The sequence below is a fragment of the Dendrobates tinctorius genome, unplaced genomic scaffold (genome assembly GCF_039654945.1).
Source record: "Dendrobates tinctorius isolate UK_male_01 unplaced genomic scaffold, ASM3965494v1 ptg000005l, whole genome shotgun sequence".
Lineage (NCBI taxonomy): Eukaryota > Metazoa > Chordata > Amphibia > Anura > Dendrobatidae > Dendrobates > Dendrobates tinctorius.
The window spans coordinates 26,928,695-26,946,537 of NW_027361673.1; the positions used below are offsets into that span (position 1 = coordinate 26,928,695).

At 42.7% G+C, this 17,843-nt stretch overlaps 1 long non-coding RNA gene across 1 annotated transcript in view; it reads right to left on the minus strand.

The window, feature by feature from the left end:
• Positions 1 to 9,495: 9,495 nt before the first annotated feature.
• Positions 9,496 to 17,843, minus strand: part of LOC141084290 (uncharacterized) — a 156,676-nt gene continuing 148,328 nt past the window's right edge. Inside the window, exon 4 of the long non-coding RNA XR_012230968.1 lies at positions 9,496 to 10,969. This is a non-coding gene — a long non-coding RNA (uncharacterized lncRNA). The remainder of the gene's footprint in view (positions 10,970 to 17,843) is intronic.

Below are 17,843 nucleotides of genomic sequence, written 5' to 3' on the forward strand. Positions count from 1 at the left end.
CCCATATAATGTTTGAAACAGTATAGGATGAGCTCCACATAATGCTACAGTAGATGTTGGTCCCCATGGATGAAGCTACACTGTCTTATGGGCCCAAATAATGCTCTATATATAATGGGCCCCATTTCTAATGCTCTAGTGTATAATGGGCCCTGTAAATGCTGCTCCAGTGTCTGATGTCCACCTTTGGAATGCTCCAGTGTATGGTGGGCCCCATATATCATTCTCCAGAGTATAGTGCTCCCCAAAAATTGCTGTCCCAACATTGAAAACAATTAAATAAGTCTCCTCAAATAAGTCTCCTCGCTATGGAATCCCTGTACTAGTCTGGGCGTACAGACGTGATGTCATTGCGCTCTCTGATCAGAATATCACTGTCAGGAAACGCAGAAGACGTCATGGCGGTGGAGCAGGGAGAGGTAAGTATTTCAACTTTGCAAGTGCTGTGATCCTGAGCAAGCAGGGGGGCACACTCATTGGTGACGGCACTGGCACAGGGCCCCTCATAGTTCGGCGGTGTGTCTGACGGCGGGTGGGCCGAACCTGCACTTTCATCTGCACCTTCCTCTTTGTCACCGTGTAAGGTGGTACAGTATATGGGAAGGGTAACCTGAGTTTCATCAGGGTCAGATTCTGGCTGTGTAGAGTGCGAGGGGAATGTAGTGGTCTGGGTCAATGTACCAGCAGAATCATCTAGCAGTGGCTGGGCATCAGTGCACTTGTGGCGCCCCCAGGAGTACGGATGCCACAGTGGCATTACCTTCCTCCTAGGGAGTGTGATGTCATGCTTGGGAGCAACGAAGGATCTCTCTAGCAGTTAAACTAACACACAACACATTTCCCACTACAGGCCAGCAGGGAGACCTCTGAACCTGACTGTTGAGGAGCTGCTCTCTGTGGTCGGGAGGAGGTAAGTTAGGACAGTCTGTGAAGGGAAGGGGAAGTGTTTGGATGTGAGAAGGGGAGCTGGAGGATGAGCAGAGTTAAGGCTCACTCCTAGCTGGATCGCATGGTCCAGATTCCGGTCTCCGAGTTTGTATGGACACTGACGTTCCTGCAGCAGAAACCAGAGGAAGTAGCAGCTGTAAATGCTCTGTACCCAACTAAGGCTCGGAGGCCCCAGCAGCGACGTGTGGGAGCCAGAAGGAAAAGACTACGGCTGCCTGCTATACGAGAAAGTTCCAAGAGAGAGTCAACAGGGGGAACTTCATTGGACTCAGCACTGCGAGTACCTCAGATAAGCGCTAGAACGGAGGCCACACTACCTATCTGCAGAGAGAGAATTCCAAATTGGCTTCCAGGCTGACCAACTCCTTCTCCATCTGTAGTCTGGGTCCTGGACGGCACTTACCAAGTCCAGGTAAAGGAACTGCACGACTGTGTCTGTCCTCTTTCTCCTGCGCCTGGTGCACGGCTCTGCTACATCCTGCACTGCACATCATCTACCAACTCTTTCATCTGCCCTGCGACTAAGGCCCTACCTGTGCAGGGCTTCTACATCTTAGCTGCACCACAACATCTGTCCCAGAGAAGCGCCACTGCAGCGCTGGTCAATCTAATCAGAAACCACAGGTGGCGTCACGTATCATTCACCTATAAACGTAATTCACTCCTTTGCATGGACGCCCAGGGCCACGGAACGGGTCACCACCACAGTGACACATCCCTGTGAGACACCGGCCCGGTACCGATTAAGCCCACTGCCCTGGCTGGCCACCCACACTCCATGTCAGATTCATTTTAGACTGGGGAATTCACGATTTAACTTGATAACCCAGGCATGGTATGATAGAAAGAGCTACATGGACTAATGTGAAGTGTGGCCTGCTGCATCATTCACTTTGGGTGGGGGTGCAGGACACAAGGAAAGGGGTTCTTCCTGACCAGGAGCCAGCACTTGACGACTCAGTGCTTGCATTTTTTGAAACTTCAGAAGAGTTGGGCATATTAGCTGGAGTCTGTTTCGGCAATGTAAACCAAACCAGTTCCTCATGCTCCGGCTTTAAAAGCGGTTAACCTACTCCCAGAAAAAGGAGCCTTCGAGGCCTTGTGGAGGCAGACGATGATGCAGGCTCAACACCTCCTGCATTAGGTGCTATTTTGCTTTTGCCACTACCAGCAGATCCACCACCAACACCAACACCATCATTACCAGCTGCCAACCCCTGCCCACTTCCACAGACTCTTCCACCACACTTCCTCATTTTTGGGGAAAATGTACCCAAAAAACTAACAACTCTATGGTCCTGTAAAACAAGGTACAAGGTGTATATAGTAGTGGGGAGAATTGGAATCTCTCTAGACTTCAGGACACAGTTGGATACTGTCAAGCCCTGTTTATATTACACCGCAATGTGACAGTCAGATTCTGGATGGTCTTAGAAAGGTGTATAGAGGACTGTTGAGAATTGGAATCTCTCTAGACTTCAGGACACAGTTGGATACTGTCAGGCCCTGTTTATATTACACCAGAATGTGACAGGCAGATTCCGGATGGTGTAAAAAGGTGTATAGAGGACTGGTGAGAATTGGAATCTCTCTAGACTTCAGGACACAGTTGGATTCTGTCAGGCCCTGTGTATATTAAACCGCAATGTGACAGGCAGAAATTGCCTAGTGTATGACAAACTACAAGGTGTATATAGAATTGGGCAGAATTGGAATCTCCCTAGAGTGTAGGTCTGTAAGAACGGACAAACTCCTCGGCTTTTCCTTACAGAGTCACACACGTATATAGCTTCAATTTGGCCGTGATAACATCCGTTACACGGTACTGAGAGAGGAGCGTACACGTACACCACTGTACGGTGTATGTAAAATTGTCAAGCTCTGTGTTTTTGTATACGGACTGATGCACGCTGTCTCTCTCTAGTTTTGAATGTAATCAAACAGCAAATATACCAAACTGTTTGAAAAACAGACAAAACTATAAGGTGTAGGTCTGTAAGAACGGACAAACTCCTCGACTTTTCCTTTCATAGTCACACACGTATATAGCTTCAATTTGGCCGTGATAACAGCCGTTACACGGTACTGTGTGAGGAGCGTACACCGCTGTACGGTGTGTGAAAAAATGAACGCTCACTACCTCACCAGGACAAAACAATACAATTTGGATTGCTTTTAAAAAAGCAGTTTGAACACCAGTGTGCACACAGCAATGCAGCTAGCCTTAAAAGGCAGGCTAATCACCACCAGCGCTGCTGCACAAAAGCAAAAATCTTCACCTTTCACTGCACAGTAACTACAGTGAAAAGCACTAGCAGCAGAAGCAGTTGTTTTTTCTTTTTGCCTTCCTAACGCTCTCCCTACAGAATCAGCAGCAGCTCTCCCTATTCTGAGATCAGCATGAGTAACATGGCGGTCGGTGTGCACGCCCTTTTATACCCCCTGTGAAGCCCCACAAAGCAAGCCAATCACTTGCATGCCCTTCTCCAAGATGGTGGTGACCGCTGCCTATGTCATCACGTTGCCCACAGTGTCCGTTCTTCCTGATTGGCTGAAAAAGGGCGCTAAAGCATCTTTTGAAGCGCGACTTTGGCGCTAAAGTCGCCGACCTCATAGCCAACCTCACGCTAAGGTCGGGTTTCGTTTCATGAAACCCGACTTTGGCGAAAGTCGGCGACTTTTGAATTTGTTCAACCCGTTTCGCTCAACTCTACTGAAAGGATGTAAGCAGGTTATTTTGTGGAAGGACTGAAATTCAGTGGAAATTAGGTTTTTGTGATTAAGTTAATTTTCAATGTGAGGAATGACTGTCATTCATCTGGTCAGTCTTCATATCAATCTAAAATTTCAGTATAAAAACAAACATCAAATTGCAAAAACACAAAATTTGCATCAGTCTCAAAACTTTTGGCCACAATTTTATGTTCTTGGCTCTCCCTTGTAATGCTATGGATTACTTTTAGTAGTATACTGTATATATACTATTTTAACACAAATGTTTCAATGTGCAGTAAATTCACATTTTAGTCTCATTATGCTAAATAACCCAGCTGATACATCAGCTTTAAACTGTAAACTGTATTGTGCAACCATCTGAAAAAAAAACGTGCAACGGCCCCCAATTAATCTTCCTCTGCTCTGTAGAGCACACAGCGTACTGGGAAATGACATGGCAGGAATTTTCAGCATGTTAAGACGTCTGAGTAGTGTCTTGTGCCAATCAAGCATGGTGAATTTCCAGGTCGATGCTTTACTGATGCCTAAAATAACAGTCATTCAGAAAGAACACCGTTGGCTGCAGTACAGCTTGCTCCCTCTAATATGCCAGTCTGGCAGACACATTTTACCATCCCTCTGTTGCACTGTGCCACCCTGCATGATCATTTCTTGCTGCATTGGAATTCTAGTGTAATAGTAAAAGGAGCAGAGCCTGAGGCACAATGCTATAGTAGAAAAAGGCAATTGGTTCATTTTATATTTTTATATCAATTTGCACTATAGCAAAATATATCTGAATACATTTTTACTGGTCAAATAAAAAAACGCGCGCGCTCGGCGTCGCTGTGCTGATCGCTGGTGAAGCTGTCTGTTTGACAGCTCACCAGCGATCATGTAGTGATTCACCAGCGACCCTGACATGTTGATTTCGTTGTCGGGATCGCTGGTGAGTCGCTTTGTGTGACGGGGCCCTAAGTGAGATAATTGATCCATTTTACCTAATTATATGGTAATATTACTATTTTCAGCGATCGCATCTATATACAATGCAAAAGTAATAAAATGACTGTGCAAAATAGATAAAGTGACAGTGCAAAATATTCCTACTATTTGTAAATATATTCATAACTTGTTTTTTTAAAAAAAACATAGAAACACAAACGTGAAAAAAATATTTTGATAAAAAAATTTTTATATGTATTATATAAGAAAAATGGTACAAGCACTCTTCAATATTACATATAAATCATCATTGAACTGATGATCGTAACTACATCCCAAACATATGCGCTGAAAAGGAGAGATACACATCTCCCCAAACTAAATGAGATGGAAGGGTTTTGAATCTTGATTCTAATCTGGCAGTAATCTTGTAAGAACCAACAGAATCTTCATCCGCACCAGTGGAATAACATGATGATGTATGGGAAGGACAAAACATCTCCATATGAAAGACAAAAACTATAAAAAAACAAAGACAAAAACACCAATTACAAACACGTATCTCATAAAAAAGGGGAAAAACTTTATTGTTCATTTAACCCCGCCGGTGTTAAGGCCCCGTCACACATAGCGATCTCGCTAGCGAGATCGCTGCTGAGTCACAAGTTTTGTGACACAACAGCGATCTCACCAGCGAGATCGCTGTTTGTGACAGCGATCAGCGATCGGCCCACCTGCCGGTATCGCTGATTGCTGTAGGAAAGCCCAGGACTTTTCTTTGGTCGCTGATCTCCCGCTAGCCAGCACGCATCGCTGCGTGTGACAGGCGGGAGACCAGCGATCAGCTGGTAACTAACATACACATCGGGTATCCAAGGGACGTGCGTCCCTTAGAAACCCGATGTGTACGTTAGTTACCAGCGCGCTGATGCAGGGAGCTGGTAACTAACGTACACATCGGGTATCCAAGGGACGCACGTGATGCCCAGCGCGCGACGTCGCTGTGTTCGTTAGTTACCAGCGCGCTGATGCAGGGAGCTGGTAACTAACGTACACATCGGGTATCCAAGGGACGCACTTCCCTTGGATACCCGATGTGTACGTTAGTTACCAGCTCCCTGCATCAGCGTGCTGGTAGCTAACGAACACAGTGACGCCGCGCTCTGGGCGTCACTGTGCTGATCGCTGGTGAAGCTGTCTGTTTGACAGCTCACCAGCGATCATGTAGCGACACACCAGCGATCCTGACACGTTGATATCGTTGTCGGGATCGCTGGTGAGTCGTTATGTGTGACGGGGCCTTTAGAGTGTTCAGAGAAACAATCCATTTGCATTCCCTCTGGAGGAAGGAACGCATGGCATCACCACCATGAATCCTTAACCTAATGCGGTCAATGCACTTAATCCTAAGGTCCGCAGGGTTAGATCTATGTTTTAAATGGAAATGTCTTAGAATCGGTTTCAAACCATCCACGTCATCTACATCATGAGATGCCTCAATATCTCTCACGTGCTCTCTTGTGTGCATGCGTAGCTCACGGGATGTAAGACCTATGTATATTAAATTACAGCTACACCTGATATGGTACACAACGTGAGTCATAGTACATGTAATGTATTCATTAATGTTATATTTCGTTAGGCCATCCGACGACATAAATGACGTGGACCGTTCATGATTTCTACAAGCCAAGCATCCTCCACAAGGGAAAAATCCCTTCCTTTTATCTATAATCCCAAAAAGGGGGGATGCTTTACCTACATTGTGGCTCTTGACTAGCATATCCCTTAAATTTCTGCTCCTTCTCGCAGTCATCAAAGGGGAAGGAGATAAACAATCCTTCAAAACAGGATCTGTCATCAATATCGGCCAATGCTTAGCAAGTATTCCCGCATGGTCTCCCATTGCTGATTGAACACCGATATAAAATGTGTATGACCACTGTCCTTTTGTCTCTTTTGTGCACTAAAACTCAGTAATTCATCTCTCCTCATCCTTTTGGCCCTGATGTAACCCCTCTTAATACTCCGTCTACCTATGGGGCCTCTTGAACACAATTGCACTGGCTATTTATATGGTAATACTGTTTGCTGTCAGTGACGCTGCACTTATGTTACACCTTAAGGGGGCTTTACACATAGCAATATCACTAGCAATATCGCTAAAGCATCACCGATTTTGTGACGCAGCAGCGATATTGCTAGTGATATCGCTATGTGTGATACTTACCTCCGACCGGCTCCCCCTCTGTCTGTCGCTGATCACGCAGCTCCATTTCTCATCAGGCGCTTCCTGCTGGCGCCGACGAGCGACACCTGGACGCGGGCGGGAGGACGTCAGGATCGCCGCGTCTGAAAGGTAAGTAACGACCGCTGCTGCGTCGCTACATCGCTGTGAGATCTGCCTGCTTGGCAGCTCACTAGCGACCATTTAGTGATGCACCAGCGATTCTGACCGGGTCGTTTCGTGGTCGGGATCGCTGGTACATCACTAAATGTAAAGGGGCCTTTAGTCTCTCGCTGTGACACCGTGTCATATTGATGGTTGTAACATTGTCTATTTCTAATATATATGGTTCTTTTGATTAAAAATAAAATAAGTGATTTTACCTATGGATATAAACTCCTTTTCTTTGGTATTTTATAATCCTAAGAGTGCCGGATTTATAATTGGACCTTTCTAGGGTAGGACGTTATCTCTGCACATGAAAGCTCTAGTACTGCCGTATTTCCTGTATTGTACAAATCATATTAAAGACCTATCTTTGCAACACGTCATCGATATCAGATCAGCACCCCAACAAATCAGCTGTTTTCATAGTTGGCGGCGTTATGTATCTTAAGGGTAGGTCATCATTATGATTGTAGCAGAACAACCCTTTTATATAATTATGTCACATTTTGCATAGTTTTCAATTTGATCTATCCTGGGTCAAGTTGACAGTGTAACTGGACTTGTAGACAATATTTGACATGCCATAGAGACATATGAGAAGTTTTGATTGATGTGAGCTTTGGTGCTGAGACCCCCCATTGATCGCTAAAAACAAAGGCGCAGAAGCACAGCGGGAGCTCCTCTCTCCTCATAGGCTTTCTATTAAGCTCATTTAATAGTCTCGGAGACTGTTGCTTGACCTTTTCCTATTGCCACTCTGTTTTAGTGATCTGTGGGGTCTTAGCTCCTGAACCCCCACTGATCGAAACCACTGACTTTTCTCTATTACTGTATATGTCTAATGTTTTCTGAAAGTGCAATTATAGGAAAACCTTCAAATAATTGCTCATCTGCCAACTTGTCCTATATTACAGAAAGGCAGTCATTATACTGTTGATCCGTTCTCTGGAGCGGCATCAAAATATAACATGAAATTAATATTATCCATGAGCGGAGTTCACACTGGGTGTTTTTACTGCATTTTTTTTCTTCTGCAGCAAAACCTGAATGCTTGGCTGGAAAGATGCAGCAGCAAAAATGCAGGTTTTAGTCCGTTTTTGGTGCATTTTTTCAAGCATTTTTTTCATTCAATTCAATGGGTGAGAAACCCTGAAAGAAGTGACATGCTCTATGTCCAAAAAAACAAGCAAAGCACAAGATACTAATGAAAAAAAAAAACAAGGTGTGTGCATGAGATTTCTGAAATCTCATAGACATAGCTGGAACTGTTAAACACAACTGAAATTTACATAAATTTTTTTTTACAAAACTCAGCAAAAACACCCAATGTGAACTCAGCTCATGGATAATATTAATTTTATATTACACAGTTAGAAAGCAAATGTAAAATGATCTGTAATTTCTGATCTCTACCAAGGAGGGTATGCAGAGTACAATACTAATGTGTGTATAAAGCACAGGCTGTGTTACACCAATCAGGGCTAAGAGGCGGTAGCACTTTTTCTTTTGTTCTGTACAAAATCTGCTATTTTCCTTAGTGAACCTATCAATTTAACAGGAATATAAATAGTATTTATAAAGAGACCTCTGTGGATGGATATTAGATAAGACTGGGAAAACCCAGCATGCAGTTCAGTTGAGGAATGCTGCCAGGGAATGTTGCAGCTTCATTCTGTTGTTATAGCAACCAATTTTAAAAGCATTGTCCCATATCCTCCTCCTTGTCAAGCGCACTCCAGAGCATGCCTGGCAGTCCTGTGATTTCCTTTACCCTCATTTTTTCCTTCAATTAATCCACTCTGAACGCCGTAAATGGTGCTCAAATATTTCATCAGAGGCATTCTGAGTTCAGTGGCGAGGATCACGGGGGCACGTACAGTACATAATACGTTATACTTGCGGGACTGATCCTAATGAATGTATGAACAGCGTATGCTTTTAGGACTGAGGTTTTTTTTATAGGATGCAAATCGTCAAAATATTGGCCAACAGCTGCCTCCATTGTGTATAAGCTAATAAATCAAACAGCACATTTTTCTTAAAAAAAAAAAAGAAAGAAATGACAAATAATTTAGGGATTTACTAAATAAAAGAATCTGTCCTTGCCATTTCATCCTACAGAAATGTGGATGACAGCCGTACAAACATGTTCCAGGTGTTCGTTCTTGAGGTGAAATTGGCTGTTTTTAAGGACACCAGCGGAATATACTGTAATCTCTAATTGGCAATGTTTTATTGGAAAACATGCAAATTATCTCTGTCCCAGAAAAGACAGAAATATTTTCTAGTACCACTTCTTGGATGGAGTTATTAAGACCAACTTACTATAGGTAGACCTGCAAATCAGCGATCAACCCTTTAACAATCCTTGCCACATGACAAAGGCTATTAGCAAAGCCATACTATAGGTAGCTCTACTACAGGTAGACTTATCGGAAATAGATGTGTAAGTATCCTTGCCATATGACAAAGTATATTAGCCAAGCCAGAAGCCCAATAGACGGCTGTTTATTCATCAATGCAAAGCAAGGTTTGGCTGGTTGATTGAGAAGCCCCTGATGCAGCGATAAGGTGAAACTGTCTCTCCTCAAGGAGACTCACTGATGATGTTGTCTTATGGGAAGTTCTCCATGGGAAGAATATACAAATTAGCTTTCACTCATATTAAGGGAACATTTGTATGACTATTAACAGATACTAGATATATATTAGAGATGATACATACTTTACAGAATAGATTTCTACAGATCGGAGCACTGGTGCTGGGAAAAGTGAGCCAAGCCAACAATGTACCAAGGATACATGACAGAGGGTGGAGAGGTTGTCTGTTAAACGGGCCACTGCTTGCTTTTCTTAGCAGTTTCGCCTTCCAAGTTGCCAGTGTGAAACTGCTGGGTGTTTTATTATATGTCAGCCAGTCATAAACTGAATTAAAAGCTTGTAGATGCCTTTCATGGTGGTAATGATGTCTGTAGAGGAGCATTGCAACCTCTGTCTTTTATTGGTGAGTTGTGATAGCCCTAAGGTAAGAAATGCTATTGCATCTACTTAAAAGAGCCCACCTAAACTCAACATCAGTGGGCTCAAAATGTTATTATATGTAACACGGTAATGATAATTGTCAGAGTGGGATCATCTACTGTATTTGCGCCATCTTTATTGTAAAGTAGTCAAGAAGATTCTTCACCAGTGGAAAAAAAAGCTACCTGACTGCCACATTGATCAAGTTTTCTATTTCCAGAACGATAATATCTTGTGCCTTCTAATCATGTACAGCAAATTGTTGGGGTCAAGAGAAAAACTCCCTATGGTGTGCTGCTCAGCAGGCAGAAGCACAAAACCCATGTAGAAGTGTTCGCAGGTTCAATAGTAAGTCTAAAACATGTGTATAGAGCGGAGCTCGTACGCTTGATCATGCAGGAGCACATTGCTTCTGCCTGCTGCAAATATTTTTGATTTTTTGACTGATTGGTGGAGGGCTCAAGATCTGGACCACCACTGATCTGCTATACATGCAAAGAATAGGCTACATATTAAATAACAAAATGGTCAGTACGATGTAACAGTATGACAGCATCAGATAGTTGTGCTCATTTACTTTTATCTATGTTGCTCTGATATGCACAAATACTGTATTTCATATATTTTAATAGTAAAAAATTCATAAACATTTACAATATAGATGTATATTTACATAACAGTGATATCAGTCGTATATCTGTAAGAAAATCATGATATCTCCAGATTCAACTTTGATGCATATCTCAGACTTGATGTTAATCCTGGACATGGATGTTTCCAAATGAAGACAAGGGTGAGGTACAACCCTGGTGTTGTGAAGTAGCCGGTATTGATTGTTCACGGCCTGATTCACAACACCAGCTGCTGCACAGTACCAAAATCTGCTCCACACATGTTATATTCTGTGCTAGAAAAATGCAGCTTCATTTGCAGTCCTGGTGATCTCTGTAGAAAAAATAGACAAAAAGAAATTTACAAAATTGATGTGAAACAAAAATGAAGCTAAAGCGCACGATATAGTGAGATTTAGTAACTTCTTTCAGTTGCAGCTAGTTTAGACCTTGTTCTACATTTTTCTTTGCCAAAACTGATAGATAAGAAATATCACATCCACTAGATACATAATAAAGCTAATAGCTAGGCAGACCCACAATAAGGTAAAAGAGCCTTTACAAGAGTAACCACTGGCAACTCCAAATAAAGCGAACAATGTATTGATTTTATTGTGCATATCATATAATAAAACTGGCTACAAAACCAAAAATATATCAGACCATATGAACCAGACGATGTGTAACAATGCACTTACATATCATGCTGTAAGATGGGTACACAAGACCTTTAATTTACAGAGCTCTTAAATCATAGTATAGATAATATGAACAGCAGTAGTATTTGCACCCAGTTCATACATACACAACACAGATATTCTTAGCCCTAATAAAATGGACAATGCAAAATATGTTCTCCAATGCATGTTTCACATGACCCCTCCAGGACACAGTTTCTGCCAGATAATTTCAGCTCTTAAAGCGAAACCCACAGCACGAATGTAAATCTAGCTTCATCACATGACGCATGCCCCTGAGAGAGAATGTGCGCCAAAGTGGATTTAGAAGCCCAGTGAGCCAAACTGGCTCTTAAAGGGCCGACGCGCCAAAGTGATTCTAAAAGGGCCGGCGCACTGAAATGAGTCTTAAAGGGCCGGCGCGCCAAATCGAAAGCTGAGTGACCCCAGGCTCTAAATTGGAGGCTGATTGACCCCAGCCTCCAAATCAGAGGCTGAGCCACCCAGGCCTCCAAATCGGAGGCTGATCGACCCTGGCCTACAAATCGGAGGCTGAACCACCCTGGCCTCCAAATCGGACCCAGAGTGGCCCCGCCCACCAAATAGGACCCTGAGGGGCTCCGCCCACCAAATAGGACCCTGAGGGGCTCCGCTCACCAAATCGGCCCCTGAGGAGCCCCGCCCACCAAATTGGACCCAGAGTGGCCCCGCCCACCAAATCGGACCCAGAGTGGCCCCGCTCACCAGATCGGACTGTGAGGGGCCCCGCCCACCAAATCGGACCCTGAGGGGCCCCGCCCACAAAATTGGACCCTGATGAGCCCCGCCTACCAAATCGGACCCTGAGGGGCGCCACCCACCAAATTGGACCCAGAGTGGCCCCTCCCACCAAATCGGACTCAGAGTAGCCCCACCCACCAAATCGGACCCTGAAGGGCCCCGCCCACCAAATTAGACCCAGAGTGGCCCCACCCACCAAATTGGACCCTGAGGGGCCCTGCCCACCAAATCAGACCCTGAGGGGCCCTGCCCACCAAATCGGACCCTGAGGGGCCCCACCCACCAAATCAGACCCTGAGGGGTCCCGCCCACCAAATCAGACCCTGAGGGGCCCCGCCCACCAAATCGGACCCTGATGGGCCCCGCCCACCAAATCAGACCCTGAGAGGCCCCACAGTTAAAACAGATCCTGAGCTGAAAGTCTTGCTGGGGCAGCAGGCAAGTTTCTCTTAAAAGGGCAGCCCGGGCACCATTTCAAACCACTATCTGTACTTCCTTCAGGAAATACACATCTAGTATTCTTTAAGGTCTCTCACGACCCCAGAAACATAAAGTGTGAGGAAAAAATTATAGCACAGGTGCTTCTCACAAAATAAGAATATAATCAAAAAGTTAATTTATTTCAGTTCTTCAATAAAAACAAGTGAAAATTATATATTATATAGAGTCATTACAAACCGAATGATCTATTTCAAGTGTTTTCTGTTAATGTTGATGATTATGGTTTACAGCCAATGAAAACGCAAAGGTCATTATCTCAATAAATTAGAATAATTTAAAAAAAAATCTGCAAAGGCTTCCTAAGCATTTAAAAAGGTCCCTTAGTCAGTTTCAGTAAGACTCCACAATCATGGAGAAGACTGCTGATTTGGCAGATGTCCAGAAGTCAGTCATTGACACACTCCACAAGGAGGGTAAGCCACAAAAGGTCATTGATAAAGAAGCTGGCTGTTCACAGAGTGCTGTATCCAAGCATATTAATGGAAAGTTGAGTGGAAGGAAAAAGTGTGGTAGAAAAAGGTGCGCAAGCAACCGGGATAACTACAGCCTTTAAAAAGATTGTTAAGACCATTAAAAATTTTGGGGGAGATTCACAAGGCGAGAACTGCTGCTGGAGTCATTGCTTCAAGAGCCACCACACACAGATGTATCCAGGACATGGGCTACAAGTGTCACAATCCTTGTGTCAAGCCACTCATGACCAATAGACAACACCAGAAGTGTCTTACCTGGGCCAAGGAGAAAAAGAACTGGACTTTTTTTTGGACTGTTGCTCAGTAGTCCAAGGTGTTTTCAGATGAAAGTATATTTTGCATTTCATTTGGAAATCAAGGTCTGGAGGAAGAGTGGAGAGGCACACAATCCAACCTGCTTGAGCTCTAGTGTGAAGTTTCCACAATCAGTGATGGTTTGAGGAGCCATGTCATCTGCTGGTGTAGGTTCGCTATATTTTATCAAGACCAAATACAGTGTAGTCATCTACCAGGAAATTTTAGAGCAAGCTTTAATGAGATGGAAATTTCATTCTCTGGCAGGACTTGGCACCTAAGATAATGACTTTTGGTTTTTCATTGGCTGTAAGCCATAATCATCAACATTAACAGAAATAAACACTTGAAATAGATCACTCTGTTTGTAATGACTCTATATAATATATGAGTTTCACTTCTTGTATTGAATAACTCATATGAATTAACTTTTTGATGATATTCTAATTTTGTGAGAGGCACCTGTATATAATATATATATATAGAATTATAAGTATATTTTTAACCCTTCCCCAACCCTAAAATAAAGCTGCTTGTATGCCAAGTTGCTGGATTAAAGTGAATTGAATGACAAAAAAATAGATTGCAAGGAATCTGATTTTTTTTAACTCAAAGCAGATTTAGTTCACTCATATCTAGTGTATTATTTGTCGGTCAACTATCATGTCACATTCTTAAGTGTCAGGCTTATTTGAGGTTGATCTCAAGTCTACCAACGATAACCAATCTCAAAGGCTGAGACCTCTAATAGATGATTAATAAGCTAAATCAACAGCACAACAAAGAATATTGACTTGGACTGCTTCCTGGAGAAAGTTGATTTCCTTATGACCCTATATTGACTCATGATGGCTTTTGTAGGATATAGTAAAATAAAAAATGTTTGTGCCCGCCGTCACTAAAAAGGGCGCTGCTGCTAACACATTGGAAAACATTGACAATACACAAGTACAAAAAACAGTATGTATCAAAAACTATATGTTACAGAAAAAAATGCTCTTATAGAAATAATAATTATTATCAAACCATGCAAAGACATTCTAAATGGACAATGAAATATTTTACAAGCAATTAAAAATCCCAAAGAAATGGAGACATAGGATTTGTAGTATAGGCCATAATAAACCAACTACACCCCAACCACCTAAAATAAATTCCAATGGGAACATACATAAAAATCTACAAGTAGTAATACATTTTCCCATACACTTAACATAGCCAAAGCAATGTAAGAACTCATAGTGTCACGGAGGTGTCATGTACCCCTGGAAGACCTGGAGTAGGGTAATGAACTGCAGGTTTTCTTTAGAGATGGTGTGGTTTGAGTCCTATTTTAAATAGATTTAGTTTCTCTTCTGGTGCTGGAAAGGTTAACAACCCTTTCTATGCTGGTCAGAAACATGCAGCTTCATTTCAGCTGCTTCTGATTTGGTCATTACCTCTTCCTATAAAAACTTGTCTGACCTTGTCCCTGTCTGTGAAAGATTTGTCTTCCTGTGGTGTGTGCTAAAGTTAAGTTGGTGGAGTAGAGTTGTTGTAGTAGTGTTCTATGGTTTGCTACAGTACGTGTTTGTGTTTATCTCCTGGTCCCTGTTCCCATTTAGTTTATTCCTCCCTGTCCCTTTCTTCCTCCTTATTGCCTTATTGTTGGTTAGTGCTTTTTTATTATCAAGGTTTTCTGTTATCCCTATTTTGTCTTTGTGTCTTGTTTACCTTACATTTCTGTCCCATGCCTCATGTATTGGGGGAGGAGACAGATCAGAGTTTAACAGGAGCATAGTAAGATCAGAGACTTAGGCCTCTCTACCTTCAAGAATGCCTCCGGGACAGGGATAGAGTCACTGTTCCATGGACAGTTTGAGGCCCACCTTCCTTACCGAAGACTGTCACAGTGTGACAAATAGCCAAATATAGATCAACATGAAAGAAAGAATGCAGTACAGAAGAAATATAAAACAGTAAAGTGCAGAGAGGTAGTAATACAGAAAGATTAATTAGCATTTAACGGGTGTCCCAAGAGGTGGCAGGTGGAAAAGAGACCCCATGCATATATACAGTATCTCACAAAAGTGAATACACCCATCACATTTTTGTAAATATTTTATTATATCTTTTCATGGGAAAACACTGAAGATATGACACTTTGATGCAATGCATAACAGTGTAAATTTGGTGTGCCCTCTAAATAACTCAACACAGCCATTAATGTCTAAACCGCTGGCAACAAAAGTGAGTACAACACTAATTAAAATTGGCCACATTGTGCCCAAAGTGTCAATATTTTGTTTGGCCACCATTATTTTCACACACTGCCTTAACTCTCTTGGGCATGAAGTTCAATAGAGCTTCACATGTTGCCAAAGGAATTCTCTTCCTCTCCTCCATGATGACATAACAGAGCTGGTGGATGGTAGAGATCTTGCTCTCCTCCAACTTCCAGTTGAGGATACCCCACAGATGCTTTAGGGTTTAAGTGTGGAGACATTCTTGATCAGTCCAGCACCTTTACCATCAGTTTCTGTACCAAGGCAGTGTTCTACATGAAGGTGTGTTTGGGGTCGTTATCATGTTGAAATACTGCCTTGCTGCCCAGTTTCTGAATGGAGGGGATTATGATCTGTTTCAGTATGTCACAGTACATATTTGCATTCATGGTTCCCTGAATGACCTGTAACTTCCCACAGATGGCTCAATATTCTATACTATATGAACAAAGGAGCGCAAATAAGGTCATATCCGATGTATGTCTTCCCCTGAGGAAGAAGCAGTTCATGCTTTGAAACGCGTTGGGAATAAAAACATTGATCTTTAATACAGCAGTAATTGTGCAATATGTTAAGCAGCGCACGAAGTAAAAAAAAAAAGCTCCATAGGATCTGATTCCCACAGATGGCGGCACTCATGCAGTCCCATACCATGACACTCCCACCACCATGCTTGACTGTAGGCAAGACACACTTGTCTGTGTACTCCTCACCTGGTTGTCGTCACACACACTTGACATCATCTGTACCAAATAAGTTTATCTTGGTCTCATCAGACCACATGGTTCCAGTAATCCATGTCATTAGTCTGCTTGTCTTCACCAAACTGTTTGTGTCTTTTTTGTGTATCACTTTTAGAAGAGTCTTCCTTGTCGGACAATAGACATGCAGACCAATTTGATGCAGTGTGTGGCCTATGGTCTGAGCACTGACAGGGTGATTCCCAGCCTTTTAACCTCTGCAGAAATGCTGTCAGCATTCATACATCTAATTAGAAAAGATAACCTCTGGATATGAACTCAACTTCTTTGGTTGACCATGATGAGGTCAGTTCTGAGTGAAGCCTATCTTGCTAAACCACTGTAAGTTCTGAGTGAAGCCTATCTTGCTAAACCACTGTAAGGTCTTAGTCACTGTGCAGTAGATCAGTGTCAGCAACTTTGTATATTCTAGGCAATCTTTATGCAGAGTAACAATTCTTTTTTTTTCAGATCCTCAGAGAGATCTTTGCCATGAGGTGCTATGTTGAACTTCCAATGACCAGTATGAAAAAGTGTGAGAACAATAACACCAAATTTAACACACCTTCTCCCCACTCACACCTAAGACCTTGTAACACTAATGAGTCAAGACACTGGGGAGGAAAAATTGCTAATTGGGCACAATTTGGCCATTTTTACTTAGGGATGTACTCACTTTTGTTGTCAGAGGTTTAGACATTGCTGTGTCTGGAGTTATTTTGTGGGCAAAAAAAATTTACACTGTTATACAAGCTGTACACTGACTACTCTACATTGTATCATATCTTCAGTGTTGTCCCATGAAAATATAGAATAAAATATTTACAAGAATGTAGGGGTGTACTCACTTTTATGATATACTGTATATGCTTGCCACTGGCACTTGGGAACTGCCAGTGATTGTTTACCACTACCTGGTTTGGAGTCGAAGGAAAAGTTCATTATTTGGAGTAGGTGGTTGGAGAGTTTTTAAAGAGATTTTTGCATGGAGTTGGTGTGCGTTTTTATCCTCATCCTCTCCCATTTGGTTTGGGTCTCCTATTCCGCCCCCATTTCCACTCTGTTGTTTTGTGAGTGTATTTATGTGATTAAAGTTTTCTTTTATCCCTGCCTGTTTACCCCTGTCTGTCTGGTTAGCGTTTTCCGATACACTTCGGTCTCATACCTCCCTGGGTGATGGAGGGAACAGTTAAGAGTTAAGATAGGAGCTTAACAAGGTAGGAAACCCTGGTGTCTCCCCCATCCAGAGTCATCTGAGGGACAGGGATAGCCTAGGGTGCACCTAGTTCGAGGGATCAGTATGTGAGCCCTGTTCTATGGCTTCGCTATACATTTTTTTCCTTCCCATTATTTTGATACAGGATGATCTTCATTTCACCTGTCCAGGGAATGATTTTCCAGGACTGGGCTGGGTTCTTAGATGTTTTTTGGCAAAGCCTAATCTGGGCTTTCTATTTTTAAGGCTGCTTAATGATATGA